Source organism: Cynocephalus volans, chromosome 12, assembly GCF_027409185.1.
Source record: "Cynocephalus volans isolate mCynVol1 chromosome 12, mCynVol1.pri, whole genome shotgun sequence".
NCBI lineage: Eukaryota > Metazoa > Chordata > Mammalia > Dermoptera > Cynocephalidae > Cynocephalus > Cynocephalus volans.
The window spans coordinates 65,972,626-65,981,075 of record NC_084471.1 but is presented as its reverse complement, the minus strand read 5'-3'; positions in this window follow the sequence as shown (position 1 = coordinate 65,981,075).

Sequence of the window (8,450 nt, the reverse complement as noted above, 5' to 3'; positions counted from 1 at the left end):
AAAAGCCACAGAAAAAAATTTATTGAGGAGCCACTATCTGCCAGCTAATGAAATCCGAGTATCGTAACATTTAATCTCTGAGGGGGCTCTATCTATGAGGTAGCTGTGACTCTATGAAGTAGCTGATATTATTTTTTCCATTTGATATATTGAGGAAACTGAGACTCAGAGAAGTTAAAAAACCTGACTGATATCACACAGCCTGTAAGTAACAGGGCTGAGATTCAAATCAATATCTGTCACACTCTATAGCAAATTCTTTCTCTGCTACATCACTCCCAAAGGGCTCTAATTTAACTCTGAAGCAGAGATCTGAGCACAGGCTTCCATCTTGTTTGTTTAAGGAGAGGAAGGAGAGAACAAGTTCCATGCACTTCCTGGGGTTGGAGTCCTCATTTTTTCTCCAGAGGAGGGATGGAGGAAAATAGGTAGCAGCCTCTCAGTTCCCTATGGCCAACAACTCATCTTTTCCACTGATGTGAGCCCTGGGGGGTGGGGGGAGGGAAGTGGAAGAGAAGAGTGAAATGAGGATAGAGCTAGGGAAGGAAGCAGGGGGGCAACTGGAGAGTTGCTGTCTCCTTCCCATATTCCTGGGGCCACGCCACTCTGAAATCTGAAGTGGGGGGAGGAGCAGATGGCAGCTTATGAGTTGAGTGGGCAGAACAGGGCTCTTGGTTTCATACAGCTCAAGCCTCCAGCCCTTCCCCTTCTTTTTCTGAGAATAACAATAGTTACCACTTTTTGAGGGCTTACTGTATGCCAGGCACTTTACATACACAATCTCTCAGAGGATGGTTCCTCTGCTCACTAGCTGGGTGACCAGCTAGTTTCTTCGACTCTTCAGTCTCATTTCTCATCTGTCAAATGAGAACATCAGTACTGGTCTCACATAGCTGTTGAGAGGATTGAACGAATCCATATGAAGTGCTGGCATGCCACAATGGGAACTCAGTAAATGTTCGCTGAATAATTGAATCCTCATTTTATAGATGATGACAATTGGCTCAGAGAGGGGGAGTTACTTGACCAAGGTCATGCAACTAGTGAGGGATTTAAACCTGTCTGTCTGGGGCCGGCCCGTGGCTCACTCGGTAGAGTGCGGTGCTGATAACACCAAGGCCCTGGGTTCGGATCCCATATACGGATGGCCGGTTCGCTCACTGGCTGAGTGTGGTGCTGATAAACCTGTCTGTCTGGCTGCAGAGACATGGCTTTCAAGCAGTATCCTTTTCTGTGTAGATCAGGGAAGAGGGGAGAAGAAAGGCAGGAATATAGGAAGGGATGGGGAAGTGGGAACTGAGGTACGAGATCCAGAGCTTTTGATATCTGTCTAGGTGAGGGCTTCAGGTGGGTTTGGAGGAAGAGGCAGAGAGCAAATTGGAGTGCATCTGTGTGTGTGTGGCACCTATGTCAGGCAAGGCAGGGAGGAGCTAAGGCCTGGCTGGGACATGCCACTCCAGAGGAAAGCTCATTAGAGTAATTACCTCCAGCAGATAGAGCCCCACCCAACTCCATGGGGAACTGCTAAATTCTTTATTAAACAGTTCCCAAAGCACTTTAGAGGAGATGAACTCGCAGACCCTTGGATGGATGTCCATCTGTCCACATCCACACTCTACTTAGCCCTAGGCACTTTGATCCTGCTCAGGTTTCCTTGCCAGCACTAACCCACAGCCAAGCCACATCTGGCTTTCTCCATCCTACTGAGGTCTGGTCTTTTTCTTCCTCTCTCTCTTCCTCAGAAATTCTGGCCAGGTCCAGAGCTCCAGCCCTTGGCAATCTTAAGTGGGGCCCAGGGCCTCACACCCTGGTGGTAAAGAATAGGAGTGTCTGCTGTGAGCTGGCTCAGGGAGTGGCGGCGTCTGGGTAGAACAGGAGCCAGGAAAGGTGTCAGGGTAGGGCTGTGGGTTAGTATTGGTCTGAAGACTGAGCCAAAATGAGATTAAGATTCGAGAGAGGTATTGGGGTTAGAGTTGCAGGTAGTTAGGGCCCAAGGTGGTGAAAAGCACAGGGTCAGCACTGGGTTAAAAATGAAAATTAGGGGCCGGCCCGTGGCTCACTCGGGAGAGTGCGGTGCTGATAACACCAAGGCCCTGGGTTCGGATCCCATATACGGATGGCCGGTTCGCTCACTGGCTGAGCGTGGTGCTCACAACACCAAGCCAAGGGTTAAGATCCCCTTACTGGTCATCTTTTAAAAAAAAAAAAAAAAATGAAAATTAGACTCTGGGGGCCAAGGGAGAAATCGGGATTTAATCTCTAATCCATTTCTTTTTCTCTTCAGGCCTTTTGGCCTCTCCTCCCACCCCAGAAATGCCTAAAATTGGGGTTGGGGTGGGGGTTGGGAGAGAGCCTTAAACCCCTGGATTCTAACTACTTGATCAAGTCCTGTGTATCTGTCCCCTCTTGCCTCATTCCTCCATCTTAGCAGGAGGGGACAGATACACAGGCTGAGGGCTGGAAAGGCTTTGAAGTCAAAGATGAAAGAGACAAGGGGATGATTATGAACAACTACTCAAAACATCATCCTTAATAACTCCAGGGTGGATGTGGGCAGGGGCAGAGCCTAGAGGGAGGGTGTGATAGGGAAGGGAGGGTTGGAAAGGGCCTCCTCCAGTTGCCCTCCATCCTCACTGCACCAGGGTCTCAGTTGGAAAGGATGGTACAGAAAGGCTCAGAATGGGAATCTGAGCCCAGAATGTCACCTTAAATCTGGGGCCCAGATTCTAGATCTGAAGGCTAGGCTTCACATGTTGAGCAGGGACATCTTAGGGCCACTCCAGGGCCACCATGCACTTGAACTCAGTGGACCTCAACATTTAGAACTGAAAACCTTACTATGGGCCCTGAGGGTGGGGCCTGAGCCCTGACTGGCAGCTTCCTTCCTCTCTTCTTCCTTTCTTAAATAGAGCTAAGATATATGAGCCCCACCAGGCTTCCCACCCCAAGGGAGATGCGGTGGAGGTCCAATTTCAGAGAATTTGGCCCCAAGCATTCTTCCTATGGCTGGGGTCTTGGTTGGGCTTGAGCAAGGTCCCTGATGTCTTTCAGGGCCTCCTGACCAGGGAAAGTGCGGCCTACACCAGCCTGTTCTGGGCAAGCATGATGCTGCCTCTGGGGCCTGTTCCCAGGGTGGAGCCTGCGTGCAGGGATCACACAGGTTGGAAGAATGTGGAGCCTGTGCTCTGGGGGTGTGAGTCCAATGTAGATCGGTGCGGGTCACTCTAGTGGGAGTGGTCCTCACAGAAGAGGACTGTCTTACCCTGCTAGAGATACTTTTGGGAAGAGGCAGGCAACCAGTCATTCGTTCCTTCGTTCACTCATGCATTTAGTAGATAATGATGGAGTGCCAGGTGGAGGGAGTGAGACATAAAGAGGTGAGAGAGACTGAGGACACACAGAGGAGAGAGGAAGAGATGGAAAGAGGGCAGAACGAGAGAAAGATAGTTTGTGGGAAGTCAAAAAGGAAAGCACGTCAAATAAAAGAAGAAAGGAAGACAGAGCAGAGGAACTCAGGAGAGGGATGAGGGCAGGAGCCAGTCAAGCCCTCAGGGCACCAGCATCAAGCCAGGTGTCCCCAGTTGGGGGGCAGCGAGACCACAGATGTCCGGGCCTCGTGGGGGGCTCCTACCATAAACAGCCTTGGAACTGCCTAGCCAGGGTTCCAGGGCAGAGGTCAGAGGGGGCCTGGGGACTATTGTGGAGGAAGGGCAGGGGACAGGGTCCTGGAGCCGGAGTTGATGTGGGAGTCCAGACCACAGCTAGGCCCTCTCCTCCCCCACCCCTGGGGCTCCCTTCCCGATGTAGGTCATGAGGATGGGGTGGCTGTGGCTGACGGGCTGTCAGAGCCCAGAGGGAATTGCCCTCCCCCATCCTTACTCTCTCATCGCCCCACCCTCTCCTGGTGCCCCCAGCCCAAGGCAGGGGTGGAGGGGAAGAAGGAAGATGGGAAGGAAGGAAGGGCCCAGGCAGCCAGAGCAAGGAGAAAGAGGGGCAGGTCCCGGCGTGTTGGGGCAGGATGGCTGCGGAGACAGGATCTGAGCCGCAGGAACCCTGGGATGGACAGTTTCCCACCCCCTCTCCTCACCAGCCCTCTTATCTCCAGCCTTCGGGTTCCCACCTCCCACCACACTCACCTCGAAGCTACACCCACCATCTTCTCCCCCTGCCCCCCACTTCCTCCTTTCCCTCTTATCCTGGGCCCAGATGGATGTCGGAGTGTCTAAACTAAGGGTGGGGGAAGGCGCCGGGGCGGGGGGGTGGGGGCGAGGGGAAGGGTCAGAACCTTTCCCCCAACTCCACCAGGCCGGGACCGGCCCCCTCCCCCAGCCTCTCGTAGACTGACATATAATATTCATGAGTCTCATGAATACGCAATGTTCTCATTATGGGGCGGGGGTCTCACTCCGCTTTGCCTCCCCCTTTACCACTCCCTAGATTACCGGGGGAAGCGGCAGCTTGGGGAAGAGGGGAAAAGGGGACCCCAGATGTGGAGCCAGATGAAGGGGGAGGGGGAACCGGTCGGTGACGGGCGGCCGCAGTCACCGCGGTGCCGGGAGGTTGGGGGGGTGACCCATTGAGAAGGATCTAGGAGCCTGGAGCCTGGAGTCACAGAGCCCACTCACCGAGGATCATGCTGGGGACCCAGGCGCCCGGGGTTCCGCGTCGCTCTGTCCCGGGGGCCGTTCTGGCCGGGCTGGGGGTACGGGGGGAGGAGTCGGGGGAGGAGCAGAGGCCGGTCGAGGCGGAGCGGGGGCGGGGCCCGCAGCAGGTGAAGACGGGAGGAGGGGGGACCGGGGCACCGAGGGCTCCGCGAGGGGGCGTCCTGGCCCCTTCCCACTTCCTCCCGCCCCTTTATTTGCTGCCCCTGGGCCTCCAGTGTTTACGGTGTCACTGCAGCCGGGGCTGGGCGGATAAGGCATTTAGAAGACGGTGTGAGGTGATGGAGGAAGCTGGAAACGAAGAGGCCTGGGTTCCCAGGAAGGGCTGAGTCTGAGGGCGGGAAGTCTGTCTCTAGGCTGATATGGGGCGGGGCTGCCTAAGTACTCTGGGGAGAGATGGAGCCTTGGTTGGGTGGGACACCTGGGTCCCCTCCAGAGTGATGGGCTGGGGCAGGGGGCAGGGGAGGTGCAGCAGAGAATGTTTGAGTCCTAGTTTGTTTTTCTGGCTTTGGAGCAGGACGCCTAGGGGCTGGGTCTCAGGTGAAATGGGGGGTTGAAGATGGATCCCAGGTTAATCTCTGGCTGGCCAGGATCCTTAGGGAAGGTCTGAGTGATGAGGCTGCAATCAATGGACCGGAGGAGGGGGAAATAGAAGCTTGTAACAGACATCATTAGGGCCACTGGGAGATGACAGAAGATCCAGACCTGAGGCACAACCTTGTACAGATGACCTGGATTGGGGTGGGGTGTGGAGTTGGGAAGCATCTATCCAGGACCTAAATCCAGGATATTCCCCACTAAAGTGAGCTCTGATTGAAGAGGACTGGTGGGGGGTGTTTGGTGAAGTGGAGGGGAGGATGGAAGGTAGGACAGAATGTATGAATTGGGCAGAATGTCAGGGGGAAGCAGAGTACAGGACACTTGGATGTATTCTAAGGGCCAACGTGGTGACTGGGCTGGAGGCAGGCAACTGGGACCAGCACCAGGCTGGAGTCTGGGAGTCTGCGAGGTGTCTGGGGAAGGTGCAGCTGCTACAGCCTGAACTTGTCTGTACCTGCCTCAAGAGGGAGGGTGGCAGGAGGAGTTCCCAGAATGCCAAGCAGCCAGCTTCAGGCCAACCCCAGCCAGAGGGGAAAGGGGGTGTGATTGGGAATGAGAACACTTGGGATTTAGGGAGGGTGGAGGCAGAGAGGAAGAGGTCAGTGGAAGGGTGGTGGGATTGGAGTCTTGGAACACTTTAGGAAGGCGAAGGGGACTGGCATTCCTGGGTTCTGGAGGGAAGTTGGGACTAGTAGATGGCCAATTAAGGTGCAGGAAGTTCAGGTTTCCATATCTGGGCCCCAGCAATCTCTTGCTCTCACCCCATTATCTGGTTTGAAGAAGAGACCTGTTTCTGTACCTGCCAAGACACTCCAGCTCAAGGGCAAGAAAATACTGGGGTACCAATGCCTTGGTCTTGTTCTGATCCAGAAGCCCAGAGATTTCAGGGAACTGTAGCCTTGCTGCCCAAGTCTGGCCTTGGGGGAGGATATGGGGTGTCTGGGTCCATCAGAGAGGGTTCCTTTACTTTGGATCCGACCTACCATCATGCCTTTCAACTCCAGTTTCACAAAGTCTTCTCCTTAGACCCTGCTCCTCTTTTTTCTTCCCATTCTTTCTCCTGGGTGAACTCCAAGACTAGACAAGGGTCAGCATCAGGCATGGCTGATTGGTGATAAGAGACTCCTTTGCAACTTCAGCCCTTGTCCACCCTCACACACTGTCCCCAGGGACTTTGAGTTAGGGAGGTCTCAGAATAGGAGTTGCTGAACTTACCAAGGGGAGGCAGCTGGCTGGAGGGCAGGGTGACCTTGCAGGCAGCTGGGGTGGCAATGTGTGGGGTGGATTCATTATTGATGAGCCCTGCACCCCGGGCTACTAATGAGTCCAGGCCGGCTGCTCTAATTGATGTCAAGAAATTTGAGACCCCCAGATCAGCTTCCCGCCTGCCAGCTGCCTCCCTGAGCCCCCCACTCCCTCCCTGCACCCACAGCTGCTCTGTTCACTTCCTAAGACTTCCTCCTGTCCTCCTCTCCATCTCCATCAGCACAGACAAGGACAGGGCTCAGGCCTTCTAGCCTCCCACCCTCATGTTCCTCTGGATCATTCAAGTCTCAAAGTGGGAGGCACACTTGCTCTGGAGGGTTGGGAGATTTGAGAGACGAAACTTAGACCAGTTTGAGAATTACAGCTCAGGGACAGAGAGGCTGGTACTAGATTGCATCTGTGGTGTTTCTGAGCCCAAGGAATTCCTTTCTTGTAATGTGCATCCATGGGAGAGATCTTGTCACTCTCCCAAAAGTACAGGCACTACACAGTGACACACACCCATGACACCAGCCCAATACTCACAGCCCACTTCCCCTCATTTCTTCCTCACAACAGTGGAAAAAATTTCAGATCTGGCCCCTGGAGTATGGCTGCTGCCACTCCCACTCCCTCCTGAGAGGGAGCTCCTCCGGATGTATCAGAAGTATGGGATCTCCTTCCTTGAGAAATTCTGGTGCTTTGTATGCCATGGCTGCCTTCTTTGGAAATACTGGGTGGTTCTTTGCCTGATCATGTCTCTTACTCCCCATCAGTCCCTCTCTATTTATGGGTTCTGGGGGTACATTCCAGGGGTATAGAATTCTAAGAAGCCACAGATTGGTGTGTGGTCCAGGCTTGGTCTCCAAGGAGGGATATTTTGAGGTGATACAGGCACTGTTAGGCAGGAGCCTGAGTTAATAAGAATAGCCCTGGTAGTAGGGGAAGAGTGAGCGAACCTCATACCCACCCTTTCCAAAATCCACATAAATTTGTGGCTATGCTGCCCTCTGGTGGCTAAATTCTGGTCTGGCCTGACACCGACATCTTTACCTCCAACAACCCCATTCCTCTCTTCTTGCTGCACATTAGGACAGGCCTTGAGGAGAAAAGAGAAACTTGAGGGGCTCCCTTACTTTGCACAATTTCTCTTCAAAGATCTGAACCGTATGGCATGTTGGTTAAGAATGAGGACTTTCTCAGTCAGACAAGGCTGAGTTTGTACCCGCTCTGCCACTCACTATGTGACCTTGGGTAAGCTACATAACCTCTCTGGGCCTCAGTTTTTCTTTTTTCTAAAAAAATTTTTAAAATTATTTATTTGTTTATTTATTTTTAAAAGATGACCGGTAAGGGGATCTTAACCCTTGATTTGGTGTTGTCAGCACCACGCTCTCCCAAGTGAGCTAACCGGCCATCCCTATATAGGGATCCAAACCTGTGGCGTTGGTGTTATCAGCACCACACTCTCCCAAGTGAGCCATGGGCCGACCCCCTCAGTTTTTCCTTGTGTAGATGAGATTCACAGGATTGAAAGAAATTAAATGAGATTTAACATCCTCCTCCCACCAGCACATAATAGCAATTAAAACAAAACAATACAAAAACTGAACAGGCTTTCTTCCAATTTAGTTCCTTGGCTTTTACTTCTTAACTGATTTCATTATTCTGATTTAGGGAAGCCCAGGTGAGTCTTCTAGACCATCTTTCCCCACCTTCAAGTTGGACCTCCCCAACTGTATTCTTCTCTAATCCTCAAACCCAAAGAAAAAGGATTCCTTTCCCTTTTCTGTTGGGGATGTTGGGAACCAAATCTGGTGGGGGCTGGGTGAGGGGCAGAGGAGTCAAGCTCTCCTTTCCTCCCTTCCATGACCTCTTCCACCTAAGAGAAGGGAATCCAGAAACTAGTTTCACAGTTCCTGGGGTTCACACTCCTGGTTCCCA